This window comes from Eptesicus fuscus, chromosome 10 (genome assembly GCF_027574615.1).
Source record: "Eptesicus fuscus isolate TK198812 chromosome 10, DD_ASM_mEF_20220401, whole genome shotgun sequence".
NCBI lineage: Eukaryota > Metazoa > Chordata > Mammalia > Chiroptera > Vespertilionidae > Eptesicus > Eptesicus fuscus.
The window spans coordinates 81,570,359-81,592,055 of NC_072482.1; the positions used below are offsets into that span (position 1 = coordinate 81,570,359).

Sequence of the window (21,697 nt, forward strand, 5' to 3'; positions counted from 1 at the left end):
AAAAACTTAAGAAAGATACAGAAAAATGAGATTTAAGAGTAAATCCAGGTCTTAGAATTGCATTCCAGTAGTGCGTTTGGAGAGGGGCTCTGGGGGCTCACCAGACAGGCAGTGAGCCATGGATTCACAGAGGCATAGCACATTTACATGCAGGGTACACACAGAAAAATGCCTCTTCCGTTCTGAGATCAGGAACCGGCTCATACTTCATTTATCTCAAGGCCAAGTGTACCAGCACAATTTAAAGGTTCAACTTCTATGTGTCAAAAGAACAAATAAGTGTTTATTATCTACAACAAAGTAAAATGAGTTTACTGAAACCATATGGGAGGGCTCTTCTGAGAAGTTTAAAGTGTGCAAGGAAGAACAACGTAAATTAACTGCTCGTTATCCTCGATTACAAGTTTAAGATGTGTAGAACGTAATTATCTGTATTTCTTGAGGGAAATTTTTGCTTTATTTCAAGGAATCTTATTTTTCATTAAGTGCCCTCCCACTGTAGGTTCCCCCAACCTTAGCAGCTTTTGCTTAAAAGTATTATTTCCTCCCCATCTAGAAAGAATCCAAGTAGGCTAGAGAAGCATTAAGAATAAACTCCAGCTTACTGTAGTTTTGTGAAAATAAGTCTTTTGGGTAATATGTAGTGAGGATGGTGAAGAGGTATTAAAATGACAAAAAAAAAAAAAAAAAGGAGGAAAGGAGAAAGCAAGCAAATGACTGAACCACACCCATATAATTTTGTTAAACAAAGCGATTGAAAAGAGGTTAATACTGACTCAGAAAACTTACATATCAAAAAATAAAAATAAGAACAGGCAATATCATAGTGCAAAAAAAATAAAGTAAATAAAATGTGATGCAGTTATCCTTGATTTCTTTCAAGAAAACATTACATTTAAAAGCAGAAAGGCACTGCCTCTTCCAAGCCCCTGATTTCACAACCACCCTGGCTGTCAAACTTACATTCTTACATATTGATATTGTTATATACTGAGGAAAACCCACAGAGTTAAAAATGTGTAACTATAACATATATTTGGAATCATTTAAGAATCCTAGACACTCCTACATGCTTTATTTTTACCTTTCCCTGTAACAAAATACATTATAATTAGATCAACCATAACAACTCAACTTTGAAGCGAGTTAATATGTCACTTATTAACCAAAGCCACTATCACCTCTGGAGTAACTCAGAATTTTCTTTTAAACATGAAACGTACTTTTAAAAATTGCGTGTCAGAGTTTAACTGAAATAAGTGTGATTACCAGTGGGACTGGAAAATTTGCACGCTTGGACATGAAATAAGTTTATATTAAGAGTTGGGGAGAATTACCCATAGGGTCTTAAAAATGGCAAAATTCAAACTTAGGTGTTAACCGAGTTTGACGATTCACACAAAGAAGGAGTTTGAAAAATCCAGTTAAACTTCAACGGCCACAGGATCGACAAATACTAGTACATTCTGACACTAAATTGTCTTTAGATGAAGCTTGAAACAGTTCTTACAAATAACTAATAAGCGCACCCTAAGATTAGATGCAAGGGATTACGGGGTTGAACAAGGCTTAGCCCTCCTGGAGTTTACACCGGTTCGTTTTGCAAAGCTTCTAAACCTCAATACGTTCATATACAACTGGACCTTACCATGACTCACTTTCCAAAACTGTAAACCTTATTATTTAAAATAAAAACAATAATAACCTGTTAGAATGCATAACCAGTTCCTCAGAAACACAAACCGTAACACCTCGTTGGAAGCCAGGCTGCTCCCGAGGCTGCCTCTGCTGGCGACTCGGTGCACGCGTCCCGACACCTGTAACAAACTTGCCACTTAACACACATCCCTGCACCCGAGCAGGGGGCTCCCCGGGAAGCGGCACGGGAACCCCCAGCCTCCTGTGTCCCCGGAATAAATCTGACTTCTAGAAGCACCTTTTCTGGCTAGCCCTAACATGTTGGCTGTAAGGGTTTGAGCCACCTGTTTTATGTAACAGCCAGCCAGCTCTGAAATCCACAAAAATCCACAGCGACTTCTCTATGCCAATGACAACGCTTTCCCTGTCTACACGTTCGGCTGGAACAGAAAAACCGCATCTGCTCCTGCAGCCGAAAAAAAATACGATGACATATTTTTACCTGAGCTGCTGAAAATCCAACCGTCTCCCTCCCCCCACCCCCGCTCCTGCCCCCCAAAACAGCCGCACGCCAGTGTGTCCTCCCCGCCCCCGCCCGCAGCGCGCTGGGCCGAGGGGTGGGCGGGGAAGGGTCGAACTCCTCTCGGCCACCCGGGCTCCAGCCGAGGTGGTCAAGTTCCCCAGGGGCTGCGCCAGGGTCATCAGCACACCTCGGAGCGCCCCACCGAGCCAGGCGGGAGGCAAGTTTGGCGGGTCCCGGGCCCTGGCCCCCACCCCCACCTCTCCCCAGCGGCAGCATCAGCAGCCGAAGGCGGCGAGGACTCCTCGGTCCCGGAGAAGGAAGGGGATCGGGCGCACCTACCTACAGGGCGGGGGCGCCGGCACGTCGGGTCCGGGCGCAGGGGATCAGGCGCACGCATTTCTGGGAACCGTGGCCTCCGCTGCTCCGCGCGGGGGAGCGCATCCTCCAGGGTGGATGGGAGGAGGGGTCGTGGGGGGGGGGGGGGACGTGCGCCGAGGAGGAGCTGGGCCAGGAGGGCGGAGCGCCGAGGCGCACGACCCCGGGGACCGGCGTCAGGAGCCGGTGGACGCGGCCGTCCCCGGGACAACGCGGGCCTCTTGCCCCGAGCGGCGGCGCCCGGCCAACCCTGCAGCTGAGCCCGCGGTCAGGGCATCCGCCGCCACGGGCTCGCGGGCCTGGCCGGGGGCGGGGAGCTGCGGGCGGCGCGACGCGGGAGACGCGCGCCTCTAGCTCCGCCCGGCCCGCGCCACGCTCTGCGCCCCTCCGCAGCGGCGGGGGCCCGGGAGCTCCGACACCGAGCTCGGCGGCTCCGGCTGCAGCTGCAGCATCCTCCTCGCCCGGCGACCTCCGAGCGAGGAGCCTGGGGACCCCCGCCCCCCGCGGCCGCGGCCGCCCCCGCTGCCCACGCACGGCCCCAGCTCGGGCCCCGCGGCTCCGCCTCGCAGAGCTGCGCGCGCGGCCTCCGCGGGCCTCGGCCCATTGTGACGCCTCTCGAGAGCGAGCTCGGCGCCGCCCCGTGGCCCGACGCTTAGCGGCGGAGCCTGGGAGGATCTTCTTACCTCGCCGCGGGCTGCGTCCCCTCCGGCGGGGCTGCCGTGGCCACCAGGCTTGGAGAGCAGAGCTGCAGTGAGAGAGTCCCCTCAAGCTCGAAAGCCTAGGGTTTCCTTCCAGCTCGGGAACCAGTCGATTCAGCCTTCAGTCCTTTCCGGCGTTGCGTTTTGCAAAGGGGCCCACCATCTCCTCCCCCGCCTGCTCCCGTCCCCGGTCCAGCATCCCGGATGCTGCCAAGTTGCAATCATTACAGCAATTGGACCCTCCAGGCCGACTCTTGGCAGAGACCCGAGAGCGCCGGGAGAGAGCCCGGGCCGGGAAGATTTGCATCAGCAGCTGGGCAGTACCTGGGAGCCTCGCATCCCCGCTTGCTGTTCCCTCTGTGGTCCCATGACCAGCGCTGCCAGATGACTAGGAGGGTTTGGCCGCGGGGTTTACCCTTACTCAAAGGAAAAACCCTCAGAGCACAGCCTGCGGCCGGTCTGATAATACTGGGGTGTCAGAGGCCGCACAGCAGACACACCAGATAGTGGCCTCCTTGGGGTTGCTGACGCTGTTGATGCAAAGCAATGAACAGTGGTGGCTTTGGAATTTCAGTTACAAATGGTCGTTATACTATCTTGCAAACTATGGAACAATGGCCCAATTCTGCACTCAGCTCGTATAAAAGTGGACCTCACGTTTACATCTTCACGGTTTCGATATGAAAAATTAAGTGTTTTTTCCCCTCTTTTTACTGTAGGTAACGTGTTATTTGCAAATTATTTTCAAGGGGAAATTAAGCTCCTAAAAAAAGAGCTGATTTTTTTTGGAATCAAAAGATCATGGTTTGAGATGTCCAGAGAAACTGACCTGCTCTCACAGTTCTTTGATGAGTGCTTTTATGATTTTAAAATCTAAAATCAACTTGCAGCGCTGGTCGTGGGACCACAGAGGGAACAGCACCCAAGTGGGGATGGGAAGCTCACAGCTGCGGATGCAAATCTTCCCAGCCCAGGCTCTCTCCCGGCTCTGCCTAGAGTCAGCCTGGCGGGCCCAATTGCTGTAATGATTATAAGTTGGCAGCATCCAGGATGCTGTGCCGGGGACAGGAGCAGGAGGGGGAAGAGCTGATGGGCCGCTTTGTGAAATGCAAAGGCTGGGAAGGACAGAAGGCTGAATTTACTGTGGCTTGTGGTTTTATTTTTTATTTTTTTTTATTTTTTTTAAATTTATTGATTTTTTACAGAGAGGAAGGGAGAAGCATAGAGAGTTAGAAACATCAATGAGAGAGAAACATCGATCAGCTGCCTCCTGCACACCTCCCACTGGGGATGTGCCCGCAACCAAGGTACATGCCCTTGACCGGAATCGAACCTGGAACCCTTCAGTCCGCAGGCCGACGCTCTATCCACTGAGCCAAACCGGCCAGGGCTGTGCCCAGTGGTTTTAAATAAAAAATGTTAAAAGGCAAAAGAAAAGACATGTTCCATAGCAGTACAAATGGTGATAAAATCCCTAAGACTTTTTGAGGTGCGTTCCTTTAAGCAAAGTGGTGGGCCTGGGCTGAGCAGGGGAGGCCACCCCTCTGGGTTCAGGAAACATGAGCCCATGACTGGGCCACTTCCAGGGACTCCAATTGATCTAGAGCCCCGTTTATTTTTTAAGAGATACCTATTATTAATTATGTTTTGCCCTCAAATCAGAATAACTGGGTAATAGGGATGTGTGTGTATATACTAAAGTCACTTAGTGAGAATTTGGCAGTTGTTTAACAATATTTGTAAAGACATCTGCCTTAGAACATAGTTTCTGCAGGAAATGTTCATGGAGTTGCAATTCTAGACTCCATCCTTTCCCCACCAAGAGTTCCCTTTTGTTTTTCTCCCTATGGACCCAATGTTCTGTCAAGAAACAAGTCAAGTAGTGATTTTTTATTAGCCAAAGATATAACTGAGTATCCACAGAGTTGGGCAAAAGTAGGTTTACAGTGGTTTGTATGGAAAAGACATACAAGTTATGATTATTACAATAGTTTTATTAACTCAAAAGAATGTCACAGTGCAACTACTTTTGCCCACCCCTGTATTTTAGTAGAAGTAACCATCAGTTATAAAATGTTTGTCAGCCTTTCCAAAACATTGCATGTAAGTTAAGGATCCTCTTTACTATCTTCATGAACACCTCTAGGACTGCATGCTGTATCATATGTTTATTATAACACTAGAGGCCCAGTGCATGAAATTCGTGCACTGGAGGGGGGATGGTCCCTCAGCCCGGCCTGCGTCTGTCAGGGCCAGCCTGACAGGTGAACCGGACTGAGGTAGGGAGGTGGGAATTGAGAAAAAAAGAAAGACAGGAAAGCGGGATCGGGAGGACTGCAAGCCATCGACAGACTGCAGCAGCTTTATTAACTGCGCAATGCCTTTCATACACAAACACTGACTGCGAAGTGCCATCAAAACAAGTCAGGGGACACTGTGTGGGCAGGGGACTGAATCTTATCAGTCCCTTCAGGTGCAAGGACTCTGTCAGCTTACACCCAGTCTCCAACATGCATCCTCTAGCAGTTTGGGACCCCTAAGCGGGCAGTCGGACATCCTTCTCACAGTCCGGGACCCCTCGCTCCTTACCACCAGCCGTCTCACTGCTCCTTAGCGCTGCCACGGAGGCAGGAGAGGCTCCCGCCACCGCCGCTGCACTCTCCAGCCTTGAGCCTGGCTTCTGGCTGAGCAGTGCTCCCCCTGTGGGAGCACACTGACCACCAGGGGGGCAGCGCCTGCATTGAACATCTGCCCCCTGGTAGTCAGTGCGCATCATAGTGACCAGTCGTTCCGCAGGTTGTTCTGCAGGTCGTTCCACTGTTTGGTCAATTTGCATATCAGTCTTTTATTATATAGGATTTTATTACAGTGAAAGTGCCAGTGAAATAAAGATTTCTGCTCCCTAGCTTAGATAGTGGGGGAAGTCCTTCTTAAAGATTCTTCACTCATTCTATTTCATTGACTCAACACTTATTGATTTGTCTATGCCTTGCCTTTATACAGAAATCAGAAGAAATAAAGCCATTTCATTTCCTTCTAGATCTGTGCCGCTCAATATGGTGCTTACTAGTCACATGTGGCTATTTAAATTTAAATTAAATATGTTTTTTATGCCAGTAGCCATATTTCAAGTGCTGAAGAACCACACATGGCTCATGACTGTTCTTTTGGACAGAACAAAATAGAACATATTATTGCAGACAATTCTTCCGATAGTACTGTTCTAAATAGAGGTGAAATTTTAATTGGGAGATAAGATATAATGCATAAAATAATTTGGGAAGTCTTAGTACACTACAGATCCAGCACATCATAGTTTTCAGTATAATGTAAATAGGTTCTTTGGTGAATGGGCCAAGGTTTGGTGCTTCTCTTGGCTTGTTATAAAGTCCAAAGAAGAAATAGAAAATTCCTTATCACTGGAAAGGAGGAGCCTACCAGAGTGTATTGAGAAAGAAATACTGATGTACATAGAAATGGCCTGTCAGCACACAGAATTTATGGCAGATTATTTGGATTAAGCCCAATAAATTGGCCCTTTTCTCTTATTTACAATAAATTTAAAATGTGTGTTCTTGGACAGTTTCTGCTGTCTTTTTTCTGCTGAGAATAGTTTGTTCAGTAGCTTGAGAATTCATCACATATTTTTTACGTTTTCTGAAAAACTTATTCAAATAAGCTGGTGCTAAGACATTGGTGCTAAAATATAATTTAAAATTCTGAAACGAATCCTAAACTCCAAGTGACATTAGGAAGTGATGGTTTGGATTGGGTGAAAGAAATTTATAGTGCAATAAACTGAAAAGGAAGTTTTTTGAAGGAAATAATTAGAAATTCACAAAAAGTTGCAAAAAATATATAGGGAAGTCCTGAGTTTTTTCCCCACCCCCACTGCTCTGGTTGTCTCCCAACGGTAAAATCTTGCATCACTACAGTACAATGTCAAAACCAGAAAAGTGACACCTGTACAATCTTTAGAGCATATTCAGATGTCACCAGTTCTGCACATATATTGTGTGTGTGTGCGCACGCATATGTTTTCTATGTAATCTTCTCATTCGTATAGTCTTCTCCCACCACCACAATAAGATGCAGCACTGGCCCTGGCTGGTTTGGCTCAGTGGATAGAGCGTCAGCCTGCGGACTGAAAGGTCCCAGGTTCGATTCCGGTCAAGGGCATGTACCTTGGTTGCAGGCACATCCCCAGTGGGAGGTATGCAGGAGGCAGTTGATCGATGTTTCTAACTCTCTATCCTCTCCCTTCCTCTATGTAAAAAATCAATAAAATATATATTTTAAAAAAATTAAAAATAAAAATAAAAAGATGCAGCACTGTCTGTCACTGCAAAGCACCCACAACCTAACCCTTTACAGTCACATCCATCCGCCGCCCAATACATCTAATTCCTGTCAATCACCTATCTATTCCCATCTCTATAATTTCAAAAATGCTGTATAAATGGAATCATCCAGTATGTAACCTCTTAGATTGGCTATTTTCCCCCACTCAGCATAATTCCCATGGAATGCATCCAAGTTGTTATGTATATTAATAGTTTGTTCCTGTTTTGGATAAATATTTATGGTATGGATGTCCCACAATTTATGCACCCACTGAAGGACATTTTGATTGTTTCCAGTTTGGGGATATTATGGATAAAGCTGCTATACACATTCAAGTGCAGATTTTTGTGTGAACATAAGTTTTCATTTCTCTGGGATAAATGCCCAAGAATAGGATTGCTGGGTCATATGGTCCCAGCATGTTTAGTTTTATAAGAAACTGCCAAACTACTTTCCAGAGTGGCTGAACCCTTTTACATTCCCGTCAGCAAAGTATGCGTGATGAGTGATGAGTTTTTAATCTAGTAAACAAACTTATTAGAGTATAGCCTTTTACCATACACACATTTCTTTTACTACCCACTACTCTACTGTAATTGCTTGTTTAATTGAACCCCACCAGACGAAACTTCAAGGTCAGGGATCTTATTTTGTTCATCTCGATGTCTTTGGTGCCTAACATAGTACCTAATACATATTAGATAGTCAATAAATATTTATTCAGTGAATGAACAAATTAATGAACAGAAGAATAGGTAAGTCAGGTTGAAATCATACTGAAAATAAAATTGTCAATAAATTATAACTAAAATTGAATTGGATGTCATGGTTTTTCCTCCAGTATATAATGACATTTTCAAATCAGGTATTGGCACTCTATAATGTGAGTCACTTGTGGACAAATTAATAAAGACTAATTGTTAAATTATGTCAGTTCAAGGTTATTCATTGTACTACTTTGATAATAGCAAAAGATTGGAAATAATCTAAATGACCAATGATTTAAAAAAAACTGCTTTAATAAAATATTTATACAATGAAATAGCACACAGTTATAAAAAATAATGAGAAAACTATGAAAAGAATGGACATGCTTCCAAAGATAATAATAAAAGGTTATAGAAGAGTATGTAGAGTATACCATTCTTTGTGGGAAAATAAAGGAAATTTAAAAATAAAAGGTATATGTATAAAGATTTTAATTTTCCCTAATTCAATCAGTAAAGTACAGGGTGTGCCTGGACCATCTTATGCCACAAATTAAAGAAGTACTCAAAATTTATAGGGACGTGTCAAAAAAATACAGGAGACAGCTTAAAGGGAATCCTGGCCAAATTGGGGATAATTTAAGTATTATGAGTAATGATAGCAATAGATTATAATACAATGAATAAAAAAACCCACAAAGCCCAGCTGGAGTGACTCAGTGGTTGAGCATTGACTCATGAGTCAGGAGGTCAGGGCACATGCCAGATTGTGGGGCTCCATCCCCAGTGTAGGGCATGCAGGAGGCAGCCGTTCAATGATTCTCTCCCATCATTAATGTTTCCATCTCTCTCCCTCTCTCTTCCTCTCTGACACAAAACAGAAAAAGAATATGAGTCCAAACTGATATTTAAAACTTAAGTAGAGAATAAAAAAGGAAGGAGAGAAAAGAAAGTTCTTTACATGGAATGATGAAATTAAAATATCACCATTTTGTAATCACCATAGTAATAATTGATTCAGGCCAAGATCATCAGTGGATGTGAAAACCATTGCGTGAAAGTTTGCTTAGGAACAGAAAAGATTCATACATTTTCAAAAGTATTACTTCCCTGGGTGGCATTTGCTTTTTAAAATGTTTATTAATTATAGGTATAAATGGTAACTTTACAGTGGAGAACTATGATAGACACCTTAATCAAATGATCAAACTTCCTGTATTAGTTTCCTATTGCTGTTGTGAAAAATTACCACAAACTTAGAGACTTAAAACAACAAATTTATTATCTTACAGTTCCGTAGTCCAGAAATCTGACACATCTCACCAGGCTAAAATCTACTAGTAGGTGTTGGCAGGGCTGGTTTCTTTCTGGAAACTCCAGGCGAGACTCTGCTTTCCTTGCATTTTCCAGCTTCTAGAGAGCACCTACATACAGTCCTTGGCTCGTGGTCCCTTCCCTCCATCCTCAAAGCCAGTGAAGGCAGGCTGAGTCTTCCTCAGATCCCATCACTGGGACTCTGACTCTTCTGCCTCCCTCCTTCACTGAGAAGGACTCATGTGATGACTTGGGGCCCATCCAGATAATGCAGGATAATCTCCTCTGTCTCAAAATCCTTAATTTAATCACATCTGTGAAATTTGTACTGCCAGGTGAAGTAACACACTTGCATTTGGGAGGACAGGGACACCTCCATGGGCACCATTTTTCTCCCTACCACGTTTACATCACAGATAATACCATCCACCAGCATTATGTGCATTTTGATGGAATGCACTGATGTAATTTCTGAAACAACTGTCCTTCACTATTCAAAAAGGTCAATGTTGTTGTTGTTGTTTTAAAAAGGAAGAAGATTGGCGAGTTATTTCAGGTTAAAGGAAGGAGACTACAGAAACATGACAACCAAATGCAATATATGCCCGGCTGGTGTGGCTCAGTGGCTGAGTGCTGACCTATGAACCAGGAGATCACTATTCCATTCCCAGTTAGGGCACATGCCTGGGTTGCAGGCTTGATCCCCAGTATGGGGCGTGCAGAAGGCAGCCGGTTAATGATTCTCTCTCATCATTGATATTTCTATCTCTCTTTCCTTCTCCCTTCCTCTCTGAAATCAATAAAGATATAAATTTTAAAAATGCAATATATGATCCTTGAGTGGATCCTGAATAAAAAGAAAAAGCATAAAAAGTGTTATCAGGACAAGGGGAAAATTTGATTAACTGTATAATAATAGTATACCAAGTTTAAATTTCCTAAGTTATAAACATATTGTTTTTAGAAAATATATAATAAAGTATTTAGAGGTAAAATATCATGATATCTGCAACTAACCTCAATTGCTTCAGAAAAAAAGATACAGAGAAAACAAATATGGCAAAATAGTAACAATTGGCGACTATATCAGTACTGTAAAATAGAAATATAATGCAAGCCACATATGTAATTTTAAATATTGTATTCTAGTAGCTACATTTTAAAAAGTAAAAATAATTAAATTAATTGTAATAATATTTTAACTCAATATATTACATTATTTTAAAATGTAATCAAGGTAAAAATATTAAGATATTTTACCCTTTTTCCAAAATAAGGCCACTATGCATTCAACACTTATAGAATATAAATTTGTCCTAGTCACATTTCAATGCAGTGTCTCTGGTGCTACTAAATTGGATAGTACAGGTCTAGATGAAGGGTATATGTGTGTTCATTGTCCTATACTTATAATTTTCTATAGGTATGAAATGTTTTAAGATAAAAAGAGCAAAAGGGAAATAGATATTGTATAGGCATGGACTATGTCTAGGAGGATACAGAAGAAAGTGTTAACACTGGTTACCTCTGGGAAGGAAAACTGAGGAATGATTGGGGATAAGAGAGGGATGGTAGTTTTCACTGTAGCCTTTTATGCCTTTTGTACAATATTGTAACTAAACCTATTAAAAACTAATCTAAATGTAATATCTATTTTATCTTTTTATTCAAGACTAGATATACTATAGTGTATACAGATATTGAATTATAATGTTTTACACCTGAAACTTAATGTAATCTATATATATAAAAGCCTAAGCAACCATTATGACTGAATGACTGGAAAGACTGATCCACCAGTTGCTATGACTTGCACTGACCACCAGGGGACAGACGCTCAATGTAGGAGCTCCCCTGGTGGTCAGTGCACTCCCACAGCCAACCTCCCAGAGTCCCTCCCCCCACCACACCACCACACACACACACACACACACACACACACACAGGCCTCAATTGCCGCAGGGCCAAGAGACCCCACCCTTTCAAATAAATGTTACCTCAGGGGTTTCCCCCCCCCACCCCATCATTTTTTGTTTTGTTTTGTTTTAAACACAGAAACTGATGTTAAATTCTGGTGACTCTTAACTGAGAGGTAAGGGCTCCATCTACTGAACTCGATTTCCTAAAACTTCCTTGTGGGATAGAGGATGTGTGTCTCATATAAAATATAATAAAGTTTAGAAATTTCTCCCAATTTTACCATCTTTATTTATTAGTACTAATAAGTCCTGTTAATCTTCCTGTTTCCATGCTATTAAATAATTTTAAATAAATTTTATCAAGCATCTCTGAGTTGCTGAAAACAGGAGACAATAGGCAAGCACAGCCTCACCTAACTTCTATGGTGATGGATGGCAGCTATTTACACTGGCGCCGGATGTTGTGAGCAAGTTCATTACAAATTTATGTCTGTTTTACTTAAGCCTCCTTGCATCTTGCAGAGCAGCAGGGTCTCTTGGGTTACATTTGACTGTAACGGTTGGCACTTTCAAAGCTGAGTTACATCCTATTGCCTTCTGCTCGTATTTCAGGAGCGTTTCTGAATCTAGGGTGGGATGTAAGATTTCTTGACTCATTTGGCAATTACATCATTTCCTGGCCGAGTTTGGTACAAAACGCGGAGAGGCGACGCAGTGGCCCAAATAATAACACTGTTTGCAAAATAGGAGGGTAATGGAAACAATGGGTTTGGAGGGTTTATTTGAATTCGGTTGCAGATACCCTGGTTCTGCACCAGGCAACATCCACAGGTCTCTTAGCTGACTCCCAAATATATATATATATAATCACGTGTCTATAAGGCCACATGGCCCTTTATCAGCCACATTTACAGAGCAGAGCCTATGCATTGTGCCAAGGATGTGTGCGGTACCGCACCCAGCTCTACAGCGTGCAATGTTCTCCGCCGGTGGCTTTCTATCGTCAGACTTAGTAAACTGATTAGTGGGACTTAATATCTGCTGTAGAGAGAAAGACACATAGAGGTTACATTTAGAAAGAGCAAGAAGATGATTTAAGAAAACAAGGTTCTGAGCCCTACTTGAACATTCGTGTAGATGCAGATATTTACATGTTACGTAATTGGAAAGCAATTTCAGCACGTCTTTTCCAGCCTCGGAAGAGATTTGGAAGGTCCGTTTATTATAATAATAATTATTATTATTATTTAGGAGCCTCTGCGGAGCTCCGCTGGGGCGGAGAATATGCCCCAGTTTAGGCGACTGAAACCTAGAACAGGACGGAAGTGGGGCGGAGCCTGAAGACAACACTCTTGTTTTCTATTGGGCAGGTTTACATGTTAAAGCACCAAGTGTGATTTTGGAAACCAGGCTAGCAGGTTCCCTGGTGGTCTAGTGGTTAGGATTCGGCGCTCTCACCGCCGCGGCCCGGGTTCGATTCCCGGTCAGGGAAGATCCTCTTTTTTCTATACTCGTTGCTATTTTTATTAATCACAAAAGTTCAATTAATTTTTAAGCGTTATTTACTCTAAGGTTTAAAATATATCACACCTATGTACAGGCACTATTTACATTAGAATAAATACCATGAAGATCCCTGATTCTACTCTGGAGTCCAGGCTCTTGCCCACTGTATCATACTTCCTGCTCTTTTCCGGGATTCTAAAGTACTCTAAATACATTTGTCCAAAAACATGTTAAACCACTTCTAAAACTGCATTTTCCAGCTTTTGAAGACAATCTGGATTAATTTTTTAAAGTTTTTGTTTAATCTTGAGCTATGTTTCACTAATAACAGGAGGAAAATTATTTTAGGAAGGATTATACCTATTTTGCATCATGGGCTGGGAGGAGGGGAATAAATGGGGGCGGGGAATATGAGATATCTGTAATACTATCCACAATAAAAATATATCTAAAAAATAAAAAGAAAATCGGAACAGGATAATCCCATTTTATATGAAGTTTTAAAATGCTAAATTAAAATGATTATTTCTTGACATATCACAGATATTAAACTATAAATGAAAACAAGATAGTAGTTATTCCTGGTTAATGGAGAACATGGAGAAAGAATTTGCAAGAAGCATAAAGGTGTCTTTTAAAGTACCAGTAGTACTAATCTGGGTGGTGGGTACATAAGTGTTAATTCTCTTTGATTAGTCATAATTTATATATGGGTTACACTATTTTCTCTACCAATTCATTATTTAATTAAAATAAAAACAAAAAGAAATGAATGATAATGTTTGAATAAACTGTCTGGGATAATGGCATGCAAGCAATATTTAGTTGAGCAAAATTCTACTCTTGTCTATTGAATAATTTATAATGGTGCTTGTCAGGTTAGAAATAATAAATGTAAAAATAAACCACAAGGTGGCATTGTAGCCTCATGTGTCTCATTCAAACACACTTAATCCAAATCACCCATACTTACTTTGTAAATGTTGGGTAGAGTTAAAATCCAGTTTATTGTAGTCATAAATAGCAGCAGCAGATTTTTTTTCTCTCTAAGCCTCTTTCTTCTCACTTCATCAATCATGCTTGATTTGACTTGTGTATATACTGTGCTATCAGATTAAATTTGGGGGAAAAAAATTCAAATCAATTCAATGCAACTAGTACACAGGTCCAGCAAATGACATTTATTCATTCATTCCTCATCAGTCAGTCATGCATTCAGGTATTCGTTCACTTAAGCAATATCCACTAAAATTAGTTGAGACAAAGGCAAAGAGGCCCTGGACATTAATGGTGAGCAAAACCTAATCATTATCATTTGCTTCAGTGTAGTGATGGAGACTCAGATGGTAGTCATATAATAACACATTTAAGTTGCAATTGAAAAATTCTTCTGTGAAGGAGATGTATGTGGTTCGGGTAATTCCACAATAAGATTTTGAACTAGTTGGTGTTGTCAGATCTGTAGAGATCTGAAAAATGAAGATGAGTTACCTAGGTATAAAGGAGAGAAACGAGCATTCTAAATAGAAGAAACATGTGCAATACTTTGTAGCAGGAAAGACTACCAGGGACTGAAAGAAAGCCAGGATGGTTGGATGGGAAGTCAGAGATAGCAAAGAAAGGTGAAGAGGAGCCTAAGAAGTGGCCCAGGGACTGATCTTATATAGCCTTGTAGCTTGAGGTGAAGGATTTGTCTTCATATGGAGAGCATGAGGGAGCCCCAGAAAGGAGGGTGGGTACAGCAGCATCTCAAAGCCCATGCCGGGTCACTGATGAGTCAATAGCTTCATTAGTATACACGAAAGATTCTGCCCTAAGTGCTCGGTAGTGACACAGCTCTGCTCACCTATGTGTGATTAGTGTTTTGTTTTTTTTTTTTTTATGGTGAAGGACATTATTTAAATTCAATAATATAATTTCAATCTCAGCCATATTAATTAGATTTATGATTTTCTTTTAAAGAAACATGACTCCATTGTATATATTTTGAATCAGACTAAAAATCATTGCTTTTGAAAACAAGAAACATAAAGCATGGTATCTTTAAAAGAGAGAGAAAAAAATAAAAATAAAAGAGAGAGGGAGAGGAATGGAGAGAGAGAGAGAGAGAGAGAGAGAGAGAGAGAGAGAGAGAGAATAATGTGGGGGCTAAAATAGATAATTTTCCTCTCACCTTCTAAATTCTTCTACCTGGGCTAATTATCAAATTTGTGGGAAAAATTCTACAAAGTTTACTATGGATGTACATGCTGGGGTGTCATAAGATATGATGGAACACATTGGGTAGTTGAGGTTTATATGCCATTATGGACAAAGGAGAAATGAACAGGGGTCTGGGGTGGGCCTAGAACCTTTCTCTCTAATGCTAAGGTGAATATGTTAAGACTAGAGGCCCAGTGCACGAAATTCATGCACTGGGGTGTGGGGGGGGGGTGTCCCTCAGCCCAGCCTGCACCCTCTCCAATCTGGGACCAGCAGTTGGACATCCCTCTCACAATCCTGGACTGCTGGTTACCAACTGCTCGCCTGCCTGCCTTTCTGATTGCCCCTAACCACTTCTGCCTGCCAGCCTAATCACCCCCTAACCATTCCCCTGCCAACCTGATCAATGCCTAACTGCTCCCCTGCCAGCCTGATTGCCCCCAACTGCCCTCCCCTGCCGGCCTGGTTGTCCCCAACTGCCCTCCCCTGCAGGCCCGGTCCCCCCCCAATTGCCCTTCCCTGCCAGCCTGATCGCTCACAACTGCCCTCCCCTGCTGGCCGTCTTGTGGGAGGGCGTGATGGTCAATTTGCATATTACCTCTTTATTATATAGGATTCTCTTCCCGGAGCAGGTCTTTCCATCTGATTCAGTTAGAAAGGAAAGGATGAGGGTCAAAGGTTTCTTTTTCTTTTTAAAAAAATATATTTTATTGATGTTTTTTACAGAGAGGAAGGGAGAGGGATAGAGAGTTAGAAACATCGATGAGAGAGAAACATCCATCAGCTGCCTCCTACACACCCCCTACTGGGGATGTGCCCGCAACCAAGGTACATGCCCTTGACCGGAATCGAACCTGGGATCCTTCAGTCTGCAGGCCAACGCTCTATCCATTGAGCCAAATTGGTTAGGGCAAAGGTTTCTTTCTGAGTTCTTTGTTTCTTAATAACCAGCTTAAAATCAATATCCCAAAAGTCACAGTTTTGCAATGGCAGACATTTGGTCCCCTTCCATACACTTACAGAATTCTAACTCCTAGGCTAATACATTTAAAAGAACAATCAGACAAATGACGCTCACTGCTTCTCTCACTATGTCATATCCTGAAGACAAGCAATGGTGAACTGTTTCTCCTTTTGCCTCAAGCTCCTGATACCCAGAGCAAGGAAGCTGCCTCCAGACTTGGTGTTTGCAGAAGCGGCTAAATGGATTTATATTGAGTTACTGCTCCTGTGTTGTTTTGTCTGTGGTTCCTGTGCTTGGGGCTTGATGGTCACATCAAAGGAGTAGCTCTGTTGTAAGAATTGGTCAGCAAGGGTCAGATAAATCATGGGTATTACTGAGATCCATTCCCATGATAATTATGGTCAGGAGACCCTTGGTGTTTAAGTCTGTTCTCTTGGTGCAACACATATGCCTCAAGCTTGTTAAAGACTCAGCAGTGATGGACTCATGAATATCTTCCTTGGAGGGGAGGTGGCTTACTGAACCTTGAAAGAGGGCACGATGGCCTCAGGTCTCCTTTACTGTGGCAGTCAAGGATGTTTGTTGCCAAGGCAACACTTGCCCCTGAGCGTGGCAGTACCCTCCTCTGGTAGTCACCAGGCTGTAAAAAGGTTTTGATGATGATACCACACCTGATCATTTGTAGTATTCTACACATATACTTCTGCTCTTAGAAATAATAAAATAATAATAAAATAAATCTAAGTGGCTGCTTTGAGACAAAAAAAGAAAAAGAAAAAAAGGGGGGGGGGGGGACTGGTTTAGTTCCTGTTTAGGGGGTGGCTTGTGACTGTGACAGATATAACGAAAGTGAAATATGGTCTGTGTGCCTGTGTGCTTTGCCCTCCTGACTGCAAACACATCTCCATCATCTTGCCAGATCCCCAGGGAAGCCTATTTACAGCAGCTGGACTGGGACTGACTGGCCCGGACAGGGCAGAGGCCAGCCACTGCTGGCCCACAGGAAAATCTACACAAGCTTAGCTACACACAGCTCCAGTCGTATTGTTTTCGTGAAAAAAAAAAAAAAAAAAAAAAAGGTCTTTAGGTTCTCTGTAATTAAGGAAAACGGTTTGAAAAGAAGTGGTGAAAGATCTAGGAAGCAGAGTTTTATACTATGATAAATAATCTTCAGTTTGATAGTTTGTAATTAGGGAAGATGGGTTAACTCCATTACTCAGTTGTTTTAGGAGTTTATGAGCAATTTTAAATTTATCACCTGACTTGTACAAGTAGAACGTTATGAAAATAGCCATTCTTTGCAAAATATTCACACACATGAGAAAATGTGACTTTGTTTTTGCTGCAATGAAAACTCAAAACTATTACAAAGCCAACTTAAGTGCAAGAAACTTTAGGTTAACTTGCCAAAGATATTCAACCTCTTTCTCTCCCTTAAAGAAAAGTTTATAAGACATTCTATTACATGCATATACCATTTTATACGCATAAATTTCTTGAGTCCCACAGACTAGTAGAATGACAACAGAGGTTAAGGAAACAGAAAATTCAGTTCTCAGAAGACTAAGAAGTTAGAGGCACATACAAATGCGTCTGATTATAAGGTTTTTGAAAAATAATACACATAGTAAGCTGTTAACTGCTATAGAAAATATGCTTAACTGTAGACTGGAGTTTTAGTTAGTTGAAAAGCCCTTCCTGATAATGGGAATTATTAAAGTGAATGGGTTACTGGGCAGGTCTTCATAGGCCAAAGGAATAATGTTATTTTATGATATGATGGACTGGGAATGTATAAACATTCAGTGTAATTCAGCATTCTCTTATCTTTTACACCCAGTGAAAGATAGGGTTTTTTTGAACCTCAAGTTACTCAGAGATCTAGTCTTAACACTTCACCATTTTGCCTCATATTTACAGTAAGTTCACAAATTAAGGTAGGTGTGACTGGCTTCAAAGTTGAAAGTTAAAATTAAGGAACTGACAAACTAATTTTTCTTTTATGTTATGTGATAGAATGGAGTTATTCTTTTCTTATCCTTTCATAAAAGGGTGATATGGTGGAAATTTTTATGCTAAAACCATAGACAGATTTACTCCTGTCATTAGTTCAAAGTGATCCCAGGCAAGCTGAAATATTTTTGGTTAGTCTGAATGAATCGGAGTCCAAAAAAAGCACTGTCTAAGGTAAAAGGGATGGACTTAAGAATCGGACAGGTTTGGTTTGGGTCATTGCTCAAACTGATAGGTATAATCGTGGACAGTTAACCTCTTATTCTCCAATAGTTAATATGTAATGCAAAGATAATAATGCTATCTATGCCATAGGACAGTTATGGTTTTAAATAACAGATTTCAGGCACTTAGCATGGAGCTTCGCACAGAGAACAACCAAACAGTATTAACAGTATGACATTTTCTTTTCTTTTTTTTGGACCTGCGACTTGCAGTGGGTCCTGTCAGTTACAGCAGAAGGCCCGATTCTCTGACCAACCCCACTCCTGTCTATTCCTTTGAAGTTAGAAATGAGGGAGAAAGTGCCACCTCATCCCTAGGGAACCATTTCTCATATGCCTCTGACGCCTCATACAAGTGTCTGTGGCAGCTAAGGGACTTTTCTCTTTTCTTTTTTTTTAGGATCTCCCACTGAGTTCAAAGGCTTCTCCTTCCAAAGAATATGAGCAATAGTCACCGTTTATGATGTCATATTTGCTGTAATGCTTTGTTGTAGTTGCTGAAATGTTCACAGCCTCTGTTATTGCTTAGATCTTAAAACAATTACAAGGGAAGTCAAATTCCATTCTCCAGTAAAATGCAGAACTAGGATTAGTCCCATTGTGCAATAAAAACATGAAAAGTTTGAAAACCACATCTATCTTTAGATGATTAAATTTACAAAGTCAATCCAGATTCTTTGATTTGACTAGGACCCTATCCTGATATATTTAAAGTAAGCTAAATCAGCAGCATTTTAATCTCTTCATATCTTAGCCACAGATTTTTCAATTTGCATTCAAATACAATATTAAGTGAGAGTATTGCCTCAAATCCAAAATGCTTGTATTTTTTGTTTTTGTGTTGTTTTTTTTTTCATTTTTCCACTCTGGAAATTGGGATACCTTATGATTAATGTGTAAAGTTATGTTGTGGTGGTTCTTTTCCATAAAAACTGACCCTAAACCAACAGAAGATCTTTAGAGTGATGGAATCTTCGACCTAGGAAAATATGGAGTTCAAAAATCATCTTGCTTTGTGTTGATATTACCTAAGGTGGCATTGCTCTTACTTTGTGGTAACTCAATTATTGATAAAAGAAACAAGTTTAATATATACGGAAGATAATCCAAAGGCTTCATTAAGATTTTTGGAACACATGTATTTGTAGGTCAAACAGCCATCAATCTAGTTAATAGCTGGTCTTTTTAATGTTTCAACATTGCTTTAAAAGTACCACAGATTTCCTCAAATATGATAGGAAATACCATATTTGTAATAACAAGATTCCAAGGAGAGAAAAAGCCTCCCCAGCCAGTTTCCAGAAACCCCTTTCCTCACTCTTAGGGCACCTCTTTCTTTTGAGGGTCCCTGTAAAAGCTAGGGTGGCAGCCATACCTGTCATTATCATGTGGTACAACACACCATTCAAAACCTGACATACATACAGCACAGTGCTGGGTACACAGCAGTTATTCAATAAACCTCTTCTGGCGCACTGATGTGAAATACAAAACTGTTCTAGTTAGGCATACACACAGCTTTTAACATTGGGAAAACTCAATTTTCTAAAAATGTTCCCTTTTCCTTTTCTCTCCTTTCCCCCCCTTTTTCCTACCAAAAATCCTGTGAGTTAATTTTGGGACTAACTTTTACACAAATAAAAGCCACCAATAAATCAAATCCTTAAACGTTCTTTTCCCCTTGAAATATAAAAAGTGGTGTTTTTTTTTGTTTTCTGTTTGTTGGTTTTTTTCCATTTTGGTAGCAAACACGAAAATCACCACACCTAAAGGTAGCACACCACTTTCAAAAAACATTTGATCTACCCAGTCGGTGTGGCTCAGTGGCTGACCGAGGAACCAATAGGTCTCCAGTTTGATTCCAGGTCAGGGTACAGGCCCTGGTTGCGGCTCTATGCCCAGTAAGGGCCATGATGTTCATGCCGGTCAATGATGTTCCTTTCTCGTCGATATTTTATCTCTCTGTTCCTCTCTCTCTAAAAATCAATAACAACATACTTAAAAAAAACACATTTGATCAGAGATGGAAAACTCAATGGTAAAGTTAATAGAAATGAGTGAAATGTAATGTTAAAAGCTGACGATGTGAAACACTGATCAAGAACCAATTAATAAATTACTAAAATTACTGATAATGATTTTCTTTAGGAACACTGATAACCCTTAGCAACTAGGTGGCAAGTTGGTTTGCAAATATTTCAATCAATTAAATTGAAAAATAATAACCCTTATGAAACGGGGAAGAAAAAAAATGTAAGAAAAAAAAAAGAGGAAAAGAAAGAGAAGAAAGGAGGAAGGAAGGGGATTTATCTTAAAATATTTAATCCAAAATTTTTTTAGAAAAAAAAAATCCTGCTCTCTAAAACACTTTACATTCCAAAATAGGAAAAGAATTCTTTAAATGCTGAATTACAATAGGCACAGAATCAACTATTAGATAATAAAAATCATTTCTATGCCAGCGGCCCACAAATCGTGATTAAAAAGCAAACTTCAAATACTACTAAATCCATTTTCTTATTTGCTACCTAATTCCATCAGAGCTAACAGAAAATTTAATAACCAGAGAGCCTCACAGAGGAGGAACATGGTGATCTGTTTTTGCTCATTTTTTTACCCACTTCCAGACAGAAGAAATTAGATAAACTATACGCTTGATTTTTTAAAACTAAAAGCCTCCCACTTGTTCCTTTAGCTTTGAGCATAAGTGAAATGCATAATAAGACCATTCTTTCTTAATTTTCCATATGTTTGGCCCAGTAGCTTTGGGAACTCTGAAATGGTCTCTTTCAGGCTTCATTGAAGGGGGGATATCTGCATAATCCCTACAGCATCAAAAGAAATTGGCATTGAGGTAGATAGAGAGAATTCATCATCAGGAGGCATATATACGCCCTTCATGTATGCATGTGGTTTTAAAAAACACTACAAATGTTTTTGAGTGATAAAATGTATGACACATGCTAGCGTATTACCCTATGTCCGGTATACTACTAGTATTATTTAGAGCAGGCGTCCTCAAACCACGGCCCGCGGGCCACATGCGGGTGTTTTTGCCATTTTGTTTTTTTACTTCAAAATAAGATATGTGCAGTGTGCATAGGAATTTGTTCATAGTTTTTTTTAAACTATAGTCCGGCCCTCCAACGGTCTGAGGGACAGTGAACTGGCGCCCTGTTTAAAAAGTTTGAGGACCCCTGATTTAGAGTTCTTGTATTTGCACTTTTCCAAGAACCATGGTTAAGAATAAAAGGCAGAGGGAACTGATTA

At 41.2% G+C, this 21,697-nt stretch overlaps 1 protein-coding gene and 1 non-coding gene across 2 annotated transcripts in view; one reads left to right on the forward strand and one right to left on the reverse strand.

Annotated features, from left to right (window-relative positions):
- Positions 1-2,634, reverse strand: part of NCOA7 (nuclear receptor coactivator 7) — a 114,914-nt gene extending 112,280 nt beyond the window's left edge. The window contains exon 1 of the mRNA XM_054722565.1: positions 2,501-2,634. The gene's annotated coding sequence lies outside the window, so the exon portion shown is untranslated. The remainder of the gene's footprint in view (positions 1-2,500) is intronic.
- Positions 2,635-12,938: 10,304 nt separating this feature from the next.
- On the forward strand, positions 12,939-13,010 carry TRNAE-CUC (transfer RNA glutamic acid (anticodon CUC)). The gene has a single exon. It is a non-coding gene; the product is annotated as a tRNA-Glu (tRNA).
- The last annotated feature ends 8,687 nt before the right edge of the window (positions 13,011-21,697 follow it).